Consider the following 23,464-nt stretch of genomic DNA (forward strand, 5'->3'; position numbering starts at 1 on the left):
CCTCTGGTGGATTTCTGCTCTCCGGCTGCAGCTCTTTGGGTGGCTCAGGGAAACATCTGGAGGGGACAAAGACCCAGCCGCTCCGGTCTGACGCATGCAAATCAAACGCACCCACACACACACTCACCGTTTGTAACTCTGGACGTTTTTACGGTCACACATGCCAGGTGATGTGGACGCCATCAGTCACTGCCGAGACAAAGAGGGGAAGAAAATGTTTGACCGCTAACAGGCAGGCACTCACCAAACACAGAATGAGACCAACAGATTTGATCTCGTAATCTAGCACAGATTCTGCCAAAACACAGGGCGGGACATTTACATCATTACTGCCATGCCCGACGCCTTATTTGTGCCGGTGCAACATCCATAGTTACAGCTCTGCAGACGCTACGTCAGAGCAGGAAGTGAGAGGAGTCTTTCTGTGAAATCTTTTAAACATCTGTGAGCTGCTCCAGAAAGAGAAGGTGCAGATCAGGACACCTCTATGTGTGGAGATGCAGGAACGTGGTGAAACTTGTGTCCCTGACGTTGTTGTGGATTAGACTATGAATGTTTGTAGAGATCACATGGAGGGAAGGTAGGGATACATCTGCAGAGGAAACTCAGGACGCTGTGTCAAACACTAGCTTGTGAAATCCTTGGCTTGCTACCTGGATAAATTGGCACATGAAATGCTGTAAACTCACTCATTCTGTCATTTAATTCTTTAGCTTTGAGGTGTCTCAGCTTAACTTTCTGCAGCTCTTAAATCTCTTTTGAATCAGCACTCAATGTTTCTTTCTTTGGTGCTAATGCTAGCTGCGGCTGATGCTAGCAGAAGCTGATGCTCCTTCTTGTGTCTTTTATTCATTTTCTTTGTGATGATGACTTTTCAGGTGTTGTGGTAATACCTGCAGACTTGTTTTCCTCCTCTCTGAAAACTTGTGGCACATTTTTTGCAATTTGTGTTCATGTAGTCCTCTGAAACCGGGAAAAACAACCAAACCGGTGACTACCTGGAGAAAGGTGGTTCATCAGGTGCTGTAAACTCACTCACTCTGTCTTTAAATGCTTTAGCTTTGTGCTGTTTCTACTGAACTGTCTGCAGCTCTTAAACACCTGTTGAATCAGTGCTACGTCACTCATTGTTTCTTTTTTGGTGCTAATGCTAGCTGCGGCTACTGCTGCTTCACTTTTAGGGTTTGCCAACTGTCCAGTATCCCGTATATTGGGCTAAATCGGTTTGCTTCATACGGGACCTCAATTGTCCCGTATATTGACTATTAACTATTTTAAATACAGCAGATTGCACTCTACAGATCCTAGATCAGATAAAACGGAAGTTCATGTGCCAATCACACCGCCTGTCATCGAATCACAGGGCCCCTCACGCGCATCAGTTGTATACAGCGCAAATGTGCCAAGTCCTGCAAAATAGGGTGGAGAGGATTTTATCTCTGAAGGCCATTAAATGGTCAGACTAAAGAAACAGATGCAGCACAGAGCTGATCAAAAATGAACCTCAAATATCTGTAAACTGTGACTTGTCATGTGAGGACTTCTCTCTGGCTGTGTAAAAGGACAAAAGACTGCTTGAGTCAGTCAAGAGCAGCAAAAAGTATCCATGGAAAAAGTTAATATGGTGAGTCATACTCGTCTTTTGCATTTAATTTTTCTTTTTCCTGTTTTTTTTATGTAAAGAGCCAAATTGTGGTTTCTTTGAGGTTTATTCATATGAGGTTACATAATGATTAAAGGGAATATACACACTTTCTGCATTTCCAGTTGAATCAGAATCAGAATATACGCTGAATTCACACATCATGCTCACACCACCATGGCACCGTTCACCTGTCCCTTATTTAGTAGTGAGAAAGTTGGCAACCCTATTCACATTCGTTCCATACAGCTTTGATGCAATGCCGACATTTCAGGTGACTTAGATATTTGTCATGCTAAAACTTGAGGGCTGTTTTCCTCCTCTCAGAATACTTATAAAACATTTCTGCAAGTTTCAATCAAGTTATCCCACTGAGAAACACATCCACAGCAGGGATGCCATCTTTACTCTCTCGTTAGCTTGTTGCAGCTGCAGAATGTGCTGCAGATATTGACTGTTTTATCAGATATAACTGAATAATTGAAATAATAAAAAACAAAACATTACCTTGTATGTGCATCTGTAGTTTTCACATCTCTTAAAGATGTTGCTGCTTTGTTGTCACAGTTTTAGTTCCCTGCAGCTCATAGAGAGCTGTGACGGTTCATATCGAGGAGGCTATTTCTCCTCAGGGAAGAGTGATCCCGTTTGAACTCTATAAAGAATGACTCATTAATGAATCACCTGACATTTCAGGGACAATGACAGACAAGCTCCTGTTTAATTAAACATTATAACAGACTGATATGTGGCGTGTGCATGGCAGAGAGCTGCCCTCTATGGAAGAGTCATTCAGTGTGATTCACTCTAAAGAGTCACATTAGTCACTCAATTACTTCATCACAGTTTGTTTGATCAACCCTGTCTCTGGGCGGCATGTGTCAGGAAATATGAAAAGCATAGAGTCTTACATGAGGACAGACAGTTGTTGCTTTTTAGACATTTCAAGAGGGAGGTTATTTCTTCCTTGCATATGCCATGAGAGGGCAGATGGTTATTTGCTATTCATTGGCGGTGATTTATGCTAATTGATGATCACCGTCAGTTTACGATGGGTTGGCATTCATGATCTTACACACGTGTTTACGTTCAAATCTGAGTTTCCCGCACCGTTCATGAATCCGGAATGGAGTTTTAGCAGCGTGAGCTTTTATGTGCAAATCTACACACAGATTTACTCTTGTTTCATGAATGAGACCCATTGTGTGGTGCTTTGCAGATGAACTGTCTGCACAGGTGGCAAATTCCCTTTAGAAAGATCAAGTTCGTTAAAATACATACTCACTAATTAAAAAATCTGTAAAAATTAAATTGTGTAGTTTCAAAATGTGACTTCATAAAAAAACGTATCATATACCTATATTTGTTTTGACTTGATTTTGAAAGCTAGAGAAGCAGAGGGGGCTAAAATATGCTCAGCATTTGAAGATAGGCTGTAAAAATGAACTCTCCACACAACCTCCTGACCACAGATAAAGACAAATAAAAACGTATAAATATACATATTTACAAAAAGCACGACATAAGAGCTAATTTTTGGTATTTCCATTGAATCCATTGAATGGATGCAAAGGCAGAGAGCAGTAATTTCATTTTAAAGGGTCAGACCTCATTGAGAATAAAACATCACATATACATGTGGAATAAGAAGCTGTACTTTAGATCACTTTGGCCGACACTTTAAAGCCATTTATTCTCTTTGTGTGGTCACTGAAGGATGGCTGTTAATGGCAGTAAAGAGTTTATATGGACCACATCCTGAATTATGTAATGTTGAAAAAATAAAAACACACATTGAGTATGTCTCCTCTTTAGCTTGAATGTAAGTCTTTTATAAGTGATGAGATAGTCTCTTCTTGACCTCAGTGATGGCTGCAGATGAGGGTGCTGGCAGATTAGAGATGTGATGTGAGGCCTTTGTGAGGAGAAGTGCACTTTGATTAAGTGTTGCTTTTTTCCTTTGTGTCATCAAAAGCACCTGGTGAGCACTTAAGACATGAATGAGATGTAGCTGGGTCACACTACTCATTCAAACACTCGATGCATTCAATGACTGTAGAACACCTGAGTTATAGACTGGTGCATTATAACATTAACTCAAGAGGTGTGTTTATATACTGTCCTGATGGCCTTCCTCTTGACCCGAGACATTCTGGTTTCTAACGGGAGCAGAAGACAGAGGAATCGAGATGAGAGAAAAGAGAAACTCAAGAAACACTAAACAGGAGTATTTACCTCTGTTTACAGATGATACATAAAAAGGAACATATAAAAACAGTCTGTATGGAGAGCATAAAGTGATATATAACATTGGTCTCAGTTCTTCAGTCTCTGTTTGTATAAAATAACCGATTAGAGCGGCTTTAAAAAGATAACACAGGTTTTATGGAGTGGTTTCTGTTAATCTGGAGCACACTCAGTCTGTTTTGTGTTATTCTTTATCAGAGTGAATTATAATCCCCTCTGGATCTTTAAAGTTTCATCTTCTCATATCTTGAATTTCCACGTTTTGTTTTACAAGAACTATTTCTCCTCAGGTACTTGTGACTTGAAATGAAAATAAAACAGGCTTTTAAATCTGAACCACATTTAATATCGCCTCTCAATACCATTATGCTCAGACACACACAGGGGAGCAATTCAGAGCCGCATGTACAGAGGTGCAGAGGGATACACACACTCACACACACTCTCACACACTCTCACACACTCTCACACACTCAGCACTCGGCCTCTAATCTGCTCTTAATTCAGTTCTGGCCTTGGGAGACTTTAACTCAATTACACTCTGCCCCCCTTCTTCTTCCCTCGTCTCCCTACACACACACACACACACACACACACACACACACACACACACACACACACACACCTTAATTGAGCGCTTCCTCCTTCACATACTTGAGCAACATCAATCAGACTGAAGGAGATTCTGCAGCTTTTCTGTGGGACGACAATTCAATTTGTCCACAGACGGTCTGAAGAGGGAGTCCGGACACAAAGGAAGCATAACAAAGGTAACTTCTCTCTTCATCGCTCCACGACATTCATCAAACTGTAAAACTCATAAAACACCTCAGCCGTTCACAACATCGCTGCTCTATTACAGGCCAATCAGTTAAATTAGAGTCAGGCTGGAAGGTTATTCATGTGGTGGATGTGCTGAACGTTCACAGACTGAATTACCAACGTTAAGAAATTTGATAATCTGTTTCTGTTTCAAGTTCATACCGCTGAAGGAAGCCAGAGTGAAGCCTCTGTGGAACTTGTTGTTTACAGTGAAACTGAGACTCATCAGAAATCTACATCATGTCATTTAAGCAAACTCAAGACCTGTTTATTACAAGCAAATTACAAGAAAATCAGTCTCTCTTTCAGGATTACTCCACAGATGTGAACAAGAATAAAACGACTGTGAAAGCTCTAAGTTACAGTAAAACTGAGGCTTACCAGAAATCTGCATCTTGATGTTGTTATTTCAGCAAACTTTAGACCTGTTTATTACAAGAAAATTGCAATACAATCAATGTCTTACTTAGGATCACTCCACAGAAGTGAACAAGATTAGAACATCCATGAAATGTACTAGTAACAGGGAAACTGAGACTCACCAGAAAACTGCATCATGATGTTGTTTCAGCAAACTTAAGATCTGTTAATTACAAGAACATCAGTTTCTGTTTCAGGTTCAACCCGCTGAAGGAAGCCAGAGTGAAGCCTCTGTGGAACTTACTGTTTACAGTGAAACTGAGACTCACCACAAACTGAGAAATGGGCACTCCCCTGGGGGATGTAATGAACCAAGAAATGATAGTGTTTATTTTGCAGACATGTCTTCAACACACTGTCAATTCTTAAGTTTCTAATTAAACTGTAAAGATTGCAGCACATGATGATGATGTCTTTAAAATACAAAAATGAAGTCACAAAGATGGACGCCTTTCTTTTAATTGCTGAAAGATTGAAGACTTTACTTTACATATGTATACTTTTACAGAGAGTTAAAGAGGACCATGCACTTCAACTCATGCTGCAAACAATAAGTGTCTCATTTGATGACCCAGAAGATGTCAGTCTGAGCTTCCTATTAAAAAACAAAGAAGGTTCTGTTATTTTAAAGATTGATTATAATCCCATCATGTTAAAAACTGACCTGCCGAACTCCTACAAAGACTCCTGCAGTGTCTGCAGGTAGCTGATGTATGTGTGGGGCTCTGAGCTCCTAATTTCAGGTCTCGGTGGACCTGTGCGGGGAGGAATTTGTCTTTGTAAATGCCAGGCGGTTCAGTGGAGCAGTAATGAGAGTTAATGTGTTGGTGGGGAGCAGCGATCAATAAAATGTGTAATACCTGCAGGACGAACTCTGTGTTCAGGCTGCAGGGCTGACAGTGCAGAGGGTGGGAGATTCATCGTGCTGCTTTATTTCCAAAAATGTTTTACAAGAATGAGTGCAAATCCTAGAGGGGCTATTTTTCAATCCATGCATGTTGGCTGGTCATGTGTCTTTACTCAGGGACAGTCGCAGCTCCTCTCCTGACACGCTCTACTGTGCACGATGACAAATGCTGAAAGTGTGAAACCACCAGAGCTGTTGTCTCGATTTTGCCAACTCACTACCCAAGAGAGAAAAGATTTATCCTTCGAATAGATCATTTATTTATTTATTTATCTACCTGTGTGATTTGCTCCAAGGCCCTTGCTAACGCGCTTTAGCTGCAGCGTTAAAGAAGACAAATGGGAGAAATTAGCATCACCTGGAGCTCGGCCAGTGTTGCTCTGGTTACCTGTGAACTGTTACCGTCACCTGTAACATCCTCTTTTCCTCAACTCTTCTCTTTTTTTCAGGGTATAGCTCATATTTTCAGTTTCAAATCAGTCTTCCTTTCATAGCCACTCTTTTTCAGGTCTGAATGACTCAAATTATGGCTCAATCATAGGGGCGCTTAATCGACAAAATCACATCGTTGCAGACTTTCATAAAGTATTGCATTGTTGTCCAAAAAATTGAGATATTTGCATTATGACGAAACAGGTGATTCACACCTCTACAAACATGGATCCATTTCAAGCCAAATTTCCTGCAGCTCTGTGTCGATGTTTGCAGCCTCTGTAAGATGTAATATCCATTTCTCCTTCGCTAGCTTTCCTCATTTCAAGTTAGATTTTTCGCCACCTCTTTCTCTGGTTGCAGCGAGCTCCAGCAGCACATAATCATGGTTTATGATACCGCTGCAGAGTCTGAAGCAGAGCCAGGAGAGGGTCAGAGGGGCGGCACGATGGAGATGCAGAGATGAGAGGTCAGAGAAGAGAGGAAGTGTGCAGGAGGAAGAGAAGAGAGGGAGATGGTGAGATTTATTTGCTGGTCTTGCAGACTGAATCCGGCTGATACAGAGACGATGGTTTCCAAGAAGGGAAAGAGCAGCCTGTTTTTCTCTTCTCATTTTCATCCCTGTCGACACTCTCATGTTCACATTTTTTTTACACTTATTTGCTTCTAATCGCCTCCTTGTGGTTCTGGCTCTGGTGTGAGGTGAGTCAGTAGATGGGGTGTAAGGAGTGAAGGATTTGGCCGCACAGTGGTGCCAGGAGAGGCCCACCTCACAGCTCCACATCCAAAACCACGCTCTCACCGTCAGAGAAGCCAGCAGAGAAAGCACTTTTATAAATGCAGGATCGCAGTTACATCTCCCAGCATTAAGGCAGCAAGAGATCCAGCAACCCCAAATCGTTTCCTTACTCCCATTAAAACCTTCAAATTAGATTAAAGAAAGAAAAAAAGGAAGGTTTGGTTTTTCTTGATTCGGGGCAGAAAATCCTATTTCATGGTGGTGTCCGATTCAGTCCCCAAAAACTTTTTATCAGCTCCCTCATCTGACTCTCCGAGGGAACTTCTCTAATCTATCCCTCTCTTTCCTCTCCGTCTTCCTCTCTCATCCTCTCTCACTCTCCGCAAAGAGCTGAGAGCGGAGAACAGCAGACAATACTCGATTTCCCGGCATTTGTTTTTGATTTGCAGCCATTGAAGGCTTGCCCGCGCGGGTTGATTGTATTACCAGGAGATACAGAGTAATTGAAGAGATTAAAACCTCCCCCTCCTCCCATTTGATCGTCTTGCAGAAACCAAAGAATGTCCATTAGAGCTCTTGAATGTTGATTAGAGAGACAAATCTGATGTCCAGATAGCTGATGATAGGCGAAGTGGATTTTCTGTGGTTAAATGTTTCAGGATGTCACGCAGCGCTCATTAGAAAAAGGAGGATTTGATTTAGATGACCTGCTTCTAACGTCAGACTTTCTGGAGGAGCATCACAGGGAGGATGGTCACGGGTATAAGACGGAGGGGATGTAACAGGCAGACGCTGAAAGATGAGGGGAAAACATGTGATTGGCTCTAAGTTGTAGACCTGTTGTGAATGCCGGGGTTGTCTTCACGTCCAGATACAGTCTTTAAACGTCAAGACTTTGATTAGCTGAACTCAAAGCATCAAAAAGCCTGTGGGTACACCTGTTCAAAGAGACGTTCAGCTTTTTCCAGACATGTGAGCATGTTAAACGTAGAAATATTTCTGCGGCTCAGGCCTTAAAGGGGAACTCTGACTCCTAGGAAAAAAAAGTGAGAATTACTTCCAAAGTTTTCTGTGACAGTTTTGTGAAACTTATGATCAATACTTCATCCTCGTACTCACGTCAAACACTTTCTTTAATCCCAGGTCGTCAAATACCGACTGTTAAGAAACCAGTGCATGTTCATGATCTGTTTCAAGGAACCCCTTAAGCTAAGTTTCCACTGAGCGTCTGGTTTAATTTTCCACGTTCAGAAGTTGGGAAAGGTCCCAAACAATCGATCAGTACCGTTCTATTATTTTGGCACCCGTATGTTGGGTTACCAAGTGTACATATCTAACCCTAAAGGTTGGAGGTAGACACACTGCAGTCTGTTGATTGGTCGAAATTATCGTCACCTCCCATGCAACAGCAGAAATACAGGAAAAGCACAAAGGCACCACGTTTAGATATCCACAGAGTGAAATTTTTCAAGCTGGACGTCCTCCGTTGTTCCCCTTTGTTGCATTACACTTTGCATGACACATGTAGCTGGTGCAGCTATCGCCATCTCGCTTGTATTCTGCCTACCAAGTAAGGGTAGATTTGTCTTTGCTAACGCAAGCACGATCAGGGTTTACTGTACCAAACTGGACCCAACCAAACCAAACTACATGGTGGAATCGCACCTTTAGTGTCTTTTTTTTTCTTTGTTATTAAACTCTAGTGTTGTTGTGAAGTTTCAGTGAAGTCCAAACTGCTGCAGCATCCAATCAGAGAGCGATATTCACTGTCAGGGCGTGTCTACCGATGAAGAAACTTTCATGAAGGCTGCTTTTGAGTATTCTCAGATTTCCCTTCTCTCTCCTCGATCATCTCCCCCAAGCAGCAGTAAGATATTTGGGATGCTGCTTAAGAAATCTGAAACCACTTCTGTTTCACCGAGCGAGGAGCAAGCGGATTCTGTTTTGGGGACAGATTCAGAGAAGAAAAAAATAGGTACTGCTTTGTCCACAGGGGGCGCCAAAATCAACACAAGGTGAAAGTTCATCACATGAGCTTTAAGAAACTTGAAAATGACGCTCAGCCCTCTGTGTCTCTCCTGTCCCCTAAGACCAAAATGCTCCTTTTATAGGAGAAGCCTGGTCGGTGGACTGACTGAAGGAAAAACAGGCTCATGTGTATTCACTCTTTTACTGACCAAGGAGCATGCACAGCAGATGTAAACCACCCTCCTCCTCCTCTGTCCTCTGCCTGTCCTGTAACTGCTGTACGACCTTTGACCCTGACTTTGGAGGTCCGTGGCGGCCAATAATCCTCTCAGTCCCGCTCTGAGCTTGTTCTCTCATGCCTGGTCATGCACAGCAACACCAGCCAACTGACACTCCTGCCAATATCTGCCTCCTCCTGCTCCGTCCTTGTTGCCTCAGCGCACGGCCCTCTCTCCTCAGTGAGACGAGACTGCAGCTACTGTTGCTTTTACTAAAAGACGCAGCTGTCATGAAGGATTATCTGCAAATATTTTGAGTGCTCTGTTTAGAGAGCTGCTCAGGTTCAGAGATACTTTTCATTCAGATAGGAACATAAAGAAATGTAAATTCTTCTCCTGACAGATGTCTGAAGAAACCACGGTGTGTTGAATAATATCACATTTTTAAGCACGGAGTATGGTTCTTGAATTTAAACAACAACACCATGAATGATATTCTCTGCAGGCTCAAACTTTGCACTTTCCTCTTCCCTTTGATTTCAGCTCCACTCAAACATCATCATGTTGAAACTCCTCCATGTTTTTATTCCTCTCACTCTTTTGTGCCTTTCTGATATTCAAACTATTGCATCAGAGCCTCCATTTTTGTTCCCAGCTGCCAGAATAATGCTCCGTCTCTGCTTCCATTTACACTCCATCTCTCTGTGTCCCTATTTTCAAGGTTAATCATGACTTCTTTCACCGACGAGGGCTCGGAAAATTGAAACAGAGCGGGAAGCACTTTGGAGGAACGAAGGATTCTAGGGAAGAGATCTGGGAAGAGGATGAAATGTGTCAAAGAAAAACAAAGGAAAGAAAGAAAAGACTTGTCCCTCTCTCGATCAATACATGTAAATCCACAAGTCAGCTCAGTGAGAGTGATCCATACATAAAGATTTCTCAATTTAAAGCTGCATGCATACACACTCATACACACTCATCCACATGACCCAGGTAATGAGACCAGAGTGGCTTCCGACCTCTGGTTATCTGATGATGTTGTTGCAGTGTGGCTGAAAAGATGAGTGTCTGAGAAAAGGAAACAAGTGTGCACATAGCTGCACACTAATTCACTTCATGTGGCCTTACGTGGACCTTTTTAGACGGAGTCCTGAGGAAATGCTACATTCAAATTCATGCTAGTTTTCCGTGACTACCAACCCCAGCTTTAAGTTTAGAGTCCAGTTTAAAACTCTTGAGATTGTGTTTTTGCAGATCTGCAGAAGCCATTATAACTCCAGCAAGACTCAGACCAGACTCAAACTAAAGGAGACCGTGTGTTTGAGGTTTCTGCTCCCAAACTTGTGAACTGTCTTCTATAGAAATTTGAACTCTGAGGACATTTTTAAAAAGCAGTTAAAGACCATAGACTGTATAAATAATGGACGTAGTATCCGTGACGTCACCCATCTGCTCCTGAGCGCTGTTTTGAAGCCAATCGACTGCAGCAGCCATATTGGAAATGCGGAACTCAACTAGTCAAAGTGTGACGTAAAGGGGCGGAGTTGGAGCCTCTTAGCCAACAGCTATGTGTTCCCGACCGGGAGTCAAGTCACTCATGTCCTGATTTGGGCAAAAACTCATAATCTTAACATCTTATGAACCATTGCGTTAGAAAAAAATTCAACACCCGTACAGTGTGTGCCGATAGAGAGATTAGCTACGTAGAGCCAAGCAAAGATCGTCTTTTTTGAATTGGTGTCTAAGTAGTTTCCGGTGTTTGTGCAGCCAGCCTCAAGCGGATTCTTGATGAACTGCAGTTTATAACACTTCCGCATGGGCCTCATAGTTTGAGACTGGAGGTTGCCACTTGTTAAAGACCCATTTGTTCAGACTGGTCTTTGTTTGATCTGTGTCAGGTGATTGAAAGAGGTTTAGTGGACGACCTGCTGCTGAAGATTATATTAAAAATATCCAATAAGATCCTCCTCTGCTGCTCTCCAGCCCTGAGCTCTGCGTTTAATCCCCACATGTTGCTCTTTGCATCAATTTAACTTCAACTTGGCCTCATGAATTATTCCACTTGAGGCCATTATTGGACAACAGGTGCAGATATTGATAGAGTCTAAAGCAGCAGTGAAGGATAGCTTGTGTGCATGTAGTAGCATCAGTTCTGAGGATTAACATTTGCTGCTCTCAATAACAGCTAATAACGCCCGGTGTCAACTGGTCTTAAAGTATTCCAGCGGGTTACTCCAGCTGACAACAGATAAATTCTAACTCTCTGCAGCCTAGGAATGAACATCAGTTTGTCTAAACCTATTCCTTTAAATACACTGAATCAAAAAGGCTTTGACACTTTGCTGAACTAGTAGATCAAACTATGAGAGCCTCAGACCTTTGATTTATTTTGCAAGCTGTCCAAACAAAACAATCTATAATAGATCACTCTTTTAGACCGTCATTCTAACATTGACGCCTCTGCATTTGTATTTGCATCTATCGCCCTTGGATTATTACGACCAGTTGAGAAGGACGAGCAGACAACAGAGGTCATGAGGCGAGCTGGCAGATGCATCCAACAGCACCATTTGATTCCATGCTCGGAAATCCACCTGGTTGATAAAAGACATGTAACTGCAGGGCTTAGCTCAGAACCAGTTGGCTAACTGTAGATGATGAAATTGTTGATGATGATCCGATTGAAGCCCAACTTTTAGGGACTTCTGATGGAGCAAGTGGCTAGCTTGAAGGCCGGTCAAGACTTCCTTTTCTGTGTGTTGCCTTTGATTACAGTCCAGCTAACAACCCGACAAACAAGAGTGGAGATTATTAGCTGCTCTTACATACCGATTAAAAACAATGGATTGTGTCCTGTCCAGCAGCTGCTCATGTATGAAGCTTGTAGACGATGCTGCAAGAAAAAACAGATTATGCACTTATCCACTCGAGCACCCACAGGACTCTGGATTTTTGTGCAGAACCTTTGAAGGACTGCAGGGCTAATGAGCAGATGGGGAGATGAAGGAAAGTTAGAGTGCCTCTAGAGGATAGGTGCAGAGTTGCACAAAAGCTGTTGGTGGAAAGAAGACACAAGGATGATGTCCAAATTTAAGGACACCTGAACGCGCCCTGAATGCTCCTGCTCATGTTCAGCTTCCTCATCTTCGTCTCTCTCTTATATTAGTTTCATCTCTAACTGATTATGATTCTGTTACTCCTCCTGCTGCTATCTGAGCTCTTAATATCCTCCCGGCTCTCAGTCACATCTCTGTTTCGTTCCCACATTAGCGCTGCTTTATCCGCTGTTATGATAACAGAGTCGACCTGACCTGACCGGCCGGCCTCTTCCTCCCCTTCAAGCCTTCCGTGACGGGAACCTTTCCCTCATTGTTCCCTCCCTCTCTCGCTCTCTTCTGCACTCTCTCTCTTTTCTGCATCTTCCTTTATTTACTTTGGCCTTCAGAAAAGAAAAAGTGCTGCTTATGTTTAAGGTCAGACGTACGAGGTAGGCAGAGGAAATCCCAGACTTGTTGTTGCATTTGTTTTCAAGGTAAAGATGTTTTGCCGGAGGTTTGTGTGGGCGCCGATAAAAGATGTGTGTGACTTTATAAAGAGCTTCTTGGCGCATTGAGTTCAGATGTAATGTAATCTTTTTTACAGCCTCAGACTTCAGACTCATACACTGTCACAGAAATGTGACTCTCTGCCCCTTTAACTTGTTGAGATGCTTGTTTAAAACAACGCAGAGCCATCTTGAATCTTAAACTCCTGGCCGGTGAGATAAGAGGATTAAGACTGTCTTTAGACTCAGCTCTTATCATCCTGTATTCTGTTTCTCCTCTCATCCACCTGATACCTGTGTGTTTGTGTTTACAGCACAGCTAATCCCCTCTCACACTTCCCCTCTCTTTAAAAAAAGGCTCTAAGTGGTGCATGCTGTATAGGTGGGTGTATCAGATGTGATATCTGATAGCTTAAAGCTCAGATCAGTGAAATGCTGCAGCTCACAATGAGACAGCAAGAGGCAGAGAGGAATATGGAGATCTGAAAGAATAACTTTGCATCAAATTCAAGATTAAAAACTGTGAAAATCAATCATGTACTCTACTTCAAACCCCGACACTCCAGCCCCATCTTACAGATAGGACTCAGTCTGATCTCATCTTAATCCACCATGAGCAGAGCACTGTGCAGCATTTAGCAAGTTACAGTGGTAAGGACAAACTTCCTATAACAGGCAGAAACCTCCAGCAGGACCAGACTCATGTTAGACACACATCTGCTGAGACCGAGTTGAAGAGAGGGATAGACGGAGATGAAGAGAGAGGGATAGATGATAGTGGTGAGACAGATAGTAGTAGTTGTAGCAGCTTGAGTCTGGTACGTCCACAGCAGCAGAGATCCAGAGGAACCTATGAGACAAGGGAGCTCAGGGAATCCAGAAAGGTCTATGGTTAGTAACTTTAATGGGATGGGAAGACTTAAAGTAAGAGACAGGCAGACAGAGGAGAGAGAGGGAAAGACAGGATGCCAGTTTGTCTGTTCCCCTGGCAGTCTGAGCCTGTAGCAGTTTTAGCCTAAAGCAGTCTAAACCAAGAGCAGTGTAAGCCTATTTAAGTTTGAGCCTACATCTGTAAAAGCCTATAGCATTCTGAGCCTATTGCAGTCTGAGCTTATAGCAGCATAACTAAGAGCTGATCCAAGCCTGAGCCAGCTCTAACTATAAGCTTTATCAAAAAGGAAAGTTTGAAGCCTACTCTTAAATGTAGAGAGGGTGTCTGCCTCCCGGACCCTGGCAGGTAGATGATTCCAAAGGAGAGGTGCCTGATAACTGAAGGCTCAACCTCCCATACTACTTTTAGAGTGATTTTTATAGATTTTGATGAACATGTCAGATATGCAAAGGTCTTTGTTTTAGTAAAGTTTAGGCCTTGTAGCCCCTTTTCTCTGATTTATATGGTTCAAAATGACTTCAGCTGAAATGTTTGTGTTTCATACAGAGATATCAACAAAGAGCTGTTGCACACTTCAGCACAGGAACAGTACAAGCCAACGAATGAGCAGAAGACTACAGTACATTTTCCTCTGTTTACAGTGCTGCACAAGTGCTAATTTGTGTTAAATGAGCTCATATTATCCTCCATCACTTCTCGTTTTTCTTTACCCGTATACCTGAATAACTCCAAACACATTGAACCGTGTTCCTCATCAGGCCGTCTTTATTAAAGCTCCATGAATTACGTTTGAAGTACGCCATCATCCATGATTGACCCGTTTCATCACTCTAATCAGTGCGCTGAGTCTGGATCCAATCAGCCCTGCATCTGTCTGCTGCCAAGCCCCACAGTCCACACAAACACACGCACAAACACGCAGAAATGACCGTCCCCTGATAGACTCAGACTCTCTGTATTTAATACAACATTTCGGGAGTGCATTAATCCCACTCTGAGTCCTGCAGCTGGCTCTCATCTGTCTGCAGGAGTGTGTATCGCAGGTTAACAGCGTGTTTACAGCTCAAAGTGGGAAGTCGAAGTTTGACTCAACACCGTTTGTGTGCATAAAGAAGTTTGTATATACTGTATTTGGGTCCATGTAACGTGGGGTTTACTCCATGAATTTGCTTCTGAGGGTCATAAATTTGTGAATAATGAGGTCTGCTAGAAGTGCATTGTTTCCATCCATCATTATAACCCCTCAAAGCTCGCAAAGTGAAGACCCGAAGACTTCAGCCAGCTTCATTGTTCACAGTTTGTGCTCCACAAATTTTCCCCATTCGTTTATTTCTGCAAAGTTGTTGAGCAGGGTTCAAGTGGTTCTTCTTTGAGTTTTGCTTGAGCAGAGTTGCAGGGATTTTAAGGAATACGTAGATAATGTATAGTGAGCAGGTGGTCATGCTAATTATTTGGGAGCGAGTCTATTCAATGAGAGAAGGAGTACAAGTATCTTAGAGTTTTGGTCATGAGTGAGGGCAAGGTTGAACGCAAAGCTTTTTATTTACTAGTTGATCTACGTTCCAAACCCTCACCTTCAGTCGTGAGCTTTAGGTGACTGACGGGACGAGAGCTCAGAATAGAGTTGTTACTCGTAAGATCAGATAAGAATGCTTCCTGTACACTTTTTGAAGGGGTTTATCTGGGGACATCCCACTGGGAAGAGACCCACTGGTAGACCCAGAGCTTGTTGGAGGGATTGCATATCCCACCTGGCCTGGGAACGCCTTGAAATCTCCCAGGAGAACCGAGAAAACATTGCTGGAGAATAGGATGTTTGGGGGCAACCTGCTTGGGCTTCTGATGCTGCGACCAAGCCCATCCTGTTTCAACCCATAGACTGTATAATAAATGGACGTGTTATCCGTTACGTCACCCATCTGTTTCTAAAGCAGAGTTTTGAAACCGATCGTCGGCAGGTGCCATATTGGAAATGGTGACCTCAACCTAACTTCTTTTAAGCTAGTGTGAGGTAGAGAGGTGGGCCTTTAGCCTCTTCGCTAACAGCTACAGTGTTCCTGCCTGTTAATCAAGTCAGCTGCGCGCCTAATCGAATCTTTTTTGAATGGTTGTGTATGTGGTTTATGGTACTGCGGAGCCAGCCTCAAGTGGACGCTTAAGGAACTGCAGCTTTTAGCACTTCCGCATTAGCTTCACGTCTCACAGCTGGAGGTTTCTGCATGGTTAAATACAAAGTCACGATATGTTTTGTTAATATTTTTGCAGTGTCTCTGTGTAAACTGATTAAATCTCATCCATTTGTTTTGACATTTTCTGCTTGTTTTGTTTTGTTGTAGTGATCCGATGTTGATGTTGTAATTGTATTGTATAAAGTAAAGGTAACACATTGATGAGCATTGCCATAAACAAACAGTCTCTGTTGTGTCTGTCGGCCATCTTGAATGCAGGTGTTTCTAAACTGCATCAGGAGGTTTTTTGATAAAGCTGATCCTGATTATTTCAAATAATCTTACAAACAGTTTCATTTTCAAACTCTGACACTCTCTCTGCAGGATAAACAATCTGTGTGCAGAATGAGATCATGCTGACTGACAGGAAAAGGCTGTTTGTTGCATGTTTGAATCATACCTCCGACTGATTCATACATGAGTTTGTAATTAGCGCTCACTGATGTAAATTAAAGTGAAATACCATGTGCGAGATTTTATATCATACTTTCGTGACTGTTGTAAAAACTCCTGTGAGAGTGTTGCTCTACATGTGCATGTGGCTGCACGCCTGCAGACTTATCGCTGGTATGTGCAGGTTGATTAGGATGCATGTACGCACACATTCATGCATGTGTGTGTGTGTTTCATGCACGTGCAGACTCATGTGTGTTTGCAGACCTCCCACTCCCCAATGTTTGCTCATAGATGAGGACCACAAAGCGACTCTGTCGGCTGTGAAGAGCCATATTAAGCACCTTCACACCTTGACTACACACACGCAGTGGAGCACTAACAGGAAGGTACACACATGTCAGAGAGTGAGCAATTACACAAACACAGCCGCCGTCAGATCATCATTTCACCTGAGGAGTCGGGCTTTAATCTGGGCTTTTAGGTTGGCTGGTGACCTGGAGAGGTGCAGGGCAGCTCAGTCTTTGAATTAGAGAACACTCTGTCACTGCAGCTTTAAGAACAATGAGGCGAACAGGTCAAACACAACACTTTCTTCAGAGTCCCGTGAGCGGGCTCGTCCATGTCGTGCTCCACTCTGAGAGACTCTATGTTTTTGCACAACACTCGTACCTGCTCAGTTTTGTTGTTCGGGTATCCAGAGGATTGTTTTGGGTTTTCAAATAAAGCACTGAATTTAGTGTTGGCAAATAAACCCTCAATTTGATTTGGAGACCTGTGGCCCATATGTTTCATGCTGCTGGAAACTTGTGGCCAGCCCTTGGAGGAAGACAATGTTTTCCTTTTTTTGTCTGAACCACTTCATCAGTGGCTGAACGGCTGGTTGTTTGTAGGGTATATTTTTCTCCAACAGCAGTTTACGTGGGGTCTATTATTCTACTTCCTCTGCTGGATGACTCATGCAAACTTTTTCTCTCTGTTTGCAGGCTGTGTATTTATTTCCTGGTGAAACAGGATTCATGAGCTACCACACAGAGACCAAACGGAGTCGTTTCCCTCATCTTTGTCCTGTGTGTTTTATTTTACAGTGTTGTTTACATGCCCAAATTAAGTGAACTCTTTTATTCCTCAAATACCTCCCATTTATCTGTGAGTTTAGTCATTTATGAGAACATATTCTCCTTGTTCACTGAGGGTTTCCTCAGGGTTTCCATGCCTTTATTTCAGACTTCAATCAATCACACTTCATTTATAAAGAGCTTTTCATACAATGACATTGTAACACAAAGTGCTGAACATAAAAACAACTTAAAATAGATTTTTTTTTTTTTAAAAGAGATATATACAAATGAAAATAAAAAGACCCCCCATCCTAATCCCAACCCAAGCCCTGACTCCAAGCCCACTCAGCAATCCTAATGTTAAGAACACAATAGATGCAACAATAATAATAATAACAATGAAAATAAAATAAATAAATGAAAAATAAAAAAGAAGTTGCTGAACGAATTGAGGAAACGCTCTCATGATATCTTAATAAGGAAACACTGGAGGAAACATAAGATGTTAAAACTCAACACAGGAAATTAAACTCACCAAAATAAAATACATTTCTAAGATAATAAAACACTAAAATATTAAACCATACAAAGGAAATAAGATGTTATACTTAAAATAAATAAATAAGTAAATAAAATAAAACAAAATAAGTGACTAAGATTTGGACTAGATAATAAATAAATAAATAAAGTAAGTAAGTAAGGTGAAATAAGACTGTTATAAGAATAAAACTCAGTTGAAAGAGAGACTAAAAAGGTGGGTCTTGAGTTTGCTTTAAAAAATATAGTTGGCATGTTAGGATTTCTGTAAAACCCTTGCACAGGTGAAACTCTGGCTTCCCTTCATTATGTACAAAAGGAACCAAATGTGCATGCTTTTTTAAAGATAGCCAGATCACATAATGCTGTATCCGTCCATCTAACCATCTAAGAGCAGGGTATATTGTCCCCAGAGCCTGGCAGGTGAGTGAGAATGATTTGTTTTTTGCAGTCCAGACTCACAAACAACAGAACAAGTTATTCACTGACAAAGCTTAGCAGACACTTTGAAACATCCAGTGCAGGATTAGGGCCACATTAGGGAGGATGAAGCAGTAACCAATCCAACAACATTTACCTGCAGACTCTGAGATCCTGCATTTAGACGTGTTCGATAAATTATGCACAATTTTGACTCTTTCTGAGTGTTTTCTTAATTTTAGACTAGTCTGCAAGTTCAATTTTTAATTTCTGCTTAAACAACAAGGAGATTAGTCATTTCTGAAAATCCCTAGCACACAAATAATAATAACAAAATATGTAATCCCTGGGTACATCAGCACCACATCAGCACCACATAAGCTTAAGGGCTCTAAAAAGATAGTGAAAAAACCTGAGTATTCCAGAAACTTCCACTAAATTATATTTCCACATGATGCACCATTCCTCATTTTGTGGGCGGCTGGCTAGTCTTCGGACCTTCCCCTCCAAAGGCTAACAACAGACTAAAATAACAACTTTATTCTCATGACATAACAACTTAATTCTTATAATGTACGACTTTCTTCTGTGCTCGTACGACTTAATTCTTGCAAGTTCATTATTTCTCATAGATGCACCATTCATTATTGAAACCTCATATTTTTTATCCTCTGTAATGTGGCTCTAAAACTCCATTGTAGCATTATTTTATGTGAGCTCTATGTAAACAAAAACCATCCTTATTCTTAAGATTTTCCAAATAGAGATGCATTGAAAATTGTCAGATGAAGACACTTCCTGTTTAAGCTTCTTCTTCTTGTTAGCTGTGTTAGTCAAAAGACAACGTTAGCCTTCGCCTTTGAAAAACAGAAAAATAATCAAATTATAACCAGGTACACAAAACATCCAGTCTTCATTGCTCCTTTCCTCCTTTTTATCTCAGCATCATCGATCCTGAGCTGTTAGCATATTTGCATTTACACTCCCCGCGTCCTCCTCTCCACAAACACACACACTGACCTGCGCAAACACACACACACACACACACACACACACACACACACACACACACACACACACACACACACACACACACAAGCACTAGGTGATGGACTCACACATCTGTTTCCTAACTCGGGGTCTCCAGGGAGATCTTTAAGGGGTTAATGGTCTGGTGATGCTGCTGATGGTCTGATAACATCCCACAAAGGAAGCAGACCTTTAAGAGGAAAAAGGCTCCACCATTAGCCTCCACTGATTTTTATTGATCCTGTATTGATTGTTATCAGGAGTCCTAACAGGCTGGGCACTAACCCGGCTGTGTTTTAGCTCAGCCAAGCCTGAATCCTCCGTCTCTCTAAGTGCTAACGCTGCTGGTTGTCATCAGTACAGGGGGGCACGAGTGGACGCATGTTTCTGCCTGATGTAACTCTACACTAAGCAGGAGACGGCTCCAAATCAAAGCAGAGGTTAGCTGAGCTCTGATACAGCTGATCCCGAGTGTTGTTAGGGCGCTTTGTGCTGACCCCAGACTCCTGACAAACAGAATATGATACTGAGATTATGTGATAGCAGGAAGGGGTGTTTAGCTGCCCATTACTCAGGAGAGTCTGGGATGGAGAGAAGGCGGAGAGAGAGATGAAATGAATTCCCTCAGGAAGATAAGGATGCTGATTAATGTGTTTTTGACACAGAACAAGGACCGGCATAAGTCAGGACATTCAGGAGCAGCAGTGGGTATGACCTCAGTTCCCTTTTGTATGACTTTATATCACTCCTAAAGTGAAATACTGTTATTACTGTGCTGTGTAAAATACTTGATTCTGATTGGTCCAAACCCATAACAGTGATTATTTCGCAGCAACAACAAAAGCAACACCAGGAACAACCTGGTCACACATCAAGTCAAATTAAATTGATCTGCAGAAAGGAGAATAGAATGGAACACACCAAAGCAGAACGGAATGGAACGGAACAGATCAAAGCAGAATAGAATGGAATGAATGGTACACATCAAAGGTGAATGGAATGCTGTCAGTTGATCAAAGACAAATAGAACAGCGATTCATTCTAAACAGCAAAAGAGACACCAGGGACAACCTGATCACACATCATACCAAATCAATCCGCAGAAAGTAGTCCTGCACATTCCCCCTCTGCCTGTTGACACTGTGGTAAAAACATTAGAATTAAATGGAATGGAATGCTTCTGATTGGTCAAAAGCCCACAACAGCTGTGATTAATTCTCAAAATCAAAAGCAATGCTTTAGACAACTACATCACATATGTCATATCAAATCGATTCACAGGAAGTAGTCCCCCTATCTTTAATGGAATTGTTCACTTCAATGTGAATTACAACAAATATGCGGGACCAAGTTTGACAGTGAATTGAAACGTCCAGTTTAATGTGAATTTGTCACACAAGGAGGCAAATAAGAATCCATTATTTTGAGAGCGAGTGACTGTTTTCCTGTCTCTTCAGCTGTCTTGTCAATAAAGGCGAAAAAGCCCAAAAATATAACAAAAAAAATAAGCTATCCATTATCATATTTTACAAGTTATTGTGACCCAAGACAATGAAGTCAGATCCTACCTTTACAAATGAAGCTGGACCAAAACATTGCAAATAAGTAATGGTAATGTCAATACTTTATGTTCACTCAACATATTTGCAATTAGTTGGGTCAACAAAATTGTATCTTGCTAAATGAAAGCATTTTAATTAGGTGGAAATTCTTTCCATAATTTCATTACGTTCACCCAACAAATTATTTCTTTGAGTGTACTTAAAAACTCCAAACTCAATGTCCACATTTTATTTCGCACGAATATCCTTATTGGCAAAGTAGTTTTATTCTAAAATCAGGACATCTTTATCTCATCTCACAATAGAAAAAAAATCACTCTGCTTTTGAACACCTTGACTCTGTCTTTTTGACTGATAGAAGCTGAGCCGGTGAAACGCCCTCACTGAAATGTTGTTTCAGCGCAGTACCAGTTATTACAACCTCTCACTTGTTTTATCTGAGTCTTTTTGTGCTATGATTTGTATACTGGGTTTTCTATGACTGCTTGTGTACAAACTAGGAATTTATAGCTCTTACCTGCATACTCAACAAAAAAACGTGCCTGTAAGAATGTTTGAAAGCCTTTTGAAAACCTGTTTAGTTTCAGAGTATTTGTTTCAAGGCCAAACATCACTGGGCACTTTCCCTCCGCTCCTATAGAACAGAGAGCAGCCAACACAAACACACAGTGTCAAATAGTGGGAAAATGAAAAATGAAATCACTTTTGGAAAGTAGAAAGTAAATATTTAGCCCCTTGAAAAGAAACAACATGAAAGGGTCAGAGCGCATTCAAGCTTCAAAAATGTAAATACAGATCTGTTTTGTGAGTGAGCGCTGAGCGTTTCAGATGTTAGACCTTGTTTTTCTGCTTCAGAGGCAGAGACGAGTGTTTGATTCTCTCACGCTCCCAGGAGTGACTCCGCTCGTTTGTATTGTAAGATATCACAACAAATGGATTTGCACCTTTTTATCTATGAATGACCAAATCTAACTGGACATCATATCAGCTTGTTATTACAAACAATCTAATTTATCACGGAGAATAATACTTCTCAGAGTCTGGACTAAAGTGATGTTTATCCAGGACGAGAATGAGGGAGCGGCAAAGTTTCAGCATCTTGGAAGTCACCATCAGGAGCCAAAGGTGACCTGATTAATACGAGAGCATGGAATCAGAGAGGAGTGAGGGGTTTGTAAATACCACGCTATCACAGCTGTACCACCTGTGCCGAATACATCACCTCACAAATGAGCCAGTTAACTCTTGTTTTCCCACAGCATCAGGTTTTATTTGTTCTTCAGTTGTTTATCTAACAAACTAAAGAAGCTAAGAGAGCCTGTTCGGGACTCGTGGCTCGCCTGCCAGTGAACAAACACTGAGCTGGTTACTGAGCCAGGTGTGGTTAGCACAGGCACAGATACCTGCTCATTAGTGGCTGCATACAAATATAATGATACTACAATTTCACCCACTATAAAACGCTGAAGCACAGACTTCTGTGTGGTCTGGTGGTACAATAAACTGCACAGCAAAACAAATGACTGTCCGAAATGTGCATGAAAAACACTCCAGAAAGATCCAACAACACAAACATTTCTGAGAGTTCACCCAGGAATGTACTTCTTTTTGAAAAGACAGTGAAAAGTGAAAGATTTCCAATGTTCATTTGAAGACATTAATTAAACGTTTATGTAAATAGCAGATTTTCACACATTCACCTTGGTATAAATGGTGATTTTCAAACTGCATATACATATTCCAGCTAAAACAATGATATTACAGTTGTTATTCGTCACAGTCTTAGTCAAAGACGTTACGGACAAATGTAAAGTTAAGACAGTGGGACACAAAATTGCACTGCACTGTATATCTACTTCTTGAGAATTGCATCTGTCAGTCAGTTGTTAAGCCGAGTTTATACTTTGGTCAGTGGATGTTAAGTCCTAGTTAAGTGATGTAGACAGCACACATGCACATCTGTTCCTTAAAAAGAACATACTGTTACTTATGCAGAACTTTAAGAATTAATGTTATTACAAAGATAGCAGATAGAAAACTTTATTCCCCATGAGTTGTCTTGAAAAATAAATGAGCTACAGAGACAATGGAACAGCCTGCCGGAGGATCTGAGAGGATTTGGAGATATGGAGACTTTAAAACGTAAACTAGAAACTTATTTATTCAGTCTGGCTTTTAACAATTTTATGACTTACTTTTTACTATTATTTTGATTTAAATGTTACTTTATTATTTTATTAATTTTAACTGTTTATTTTATTTTTATTTATTTATTCAGTTATTTATTTATTGTAATTCATCTACTCAGTTTCATTGATATTTTTAGCCTTAATTTTATTTTAAACTTTTATCATTACCCTTTTAAAGTTATTTATTTTAACTACTTATATTCTTAATATCAAT

This window comes from Notolabrus celidotus, chromosome 10, assembly GCF_009762535.1.
Source record: "Notolabrus celidotus isolate fNotCel1 chromosome 10, fNotCel1.pri, whole genome shotgun sequence".
Taxonomy (NCBI): Eukaryota; Metazoa; Chordata; class Actinopteri; order Labriformes; family Labridae; genus Notolabrus; species Notolabrus celidotus.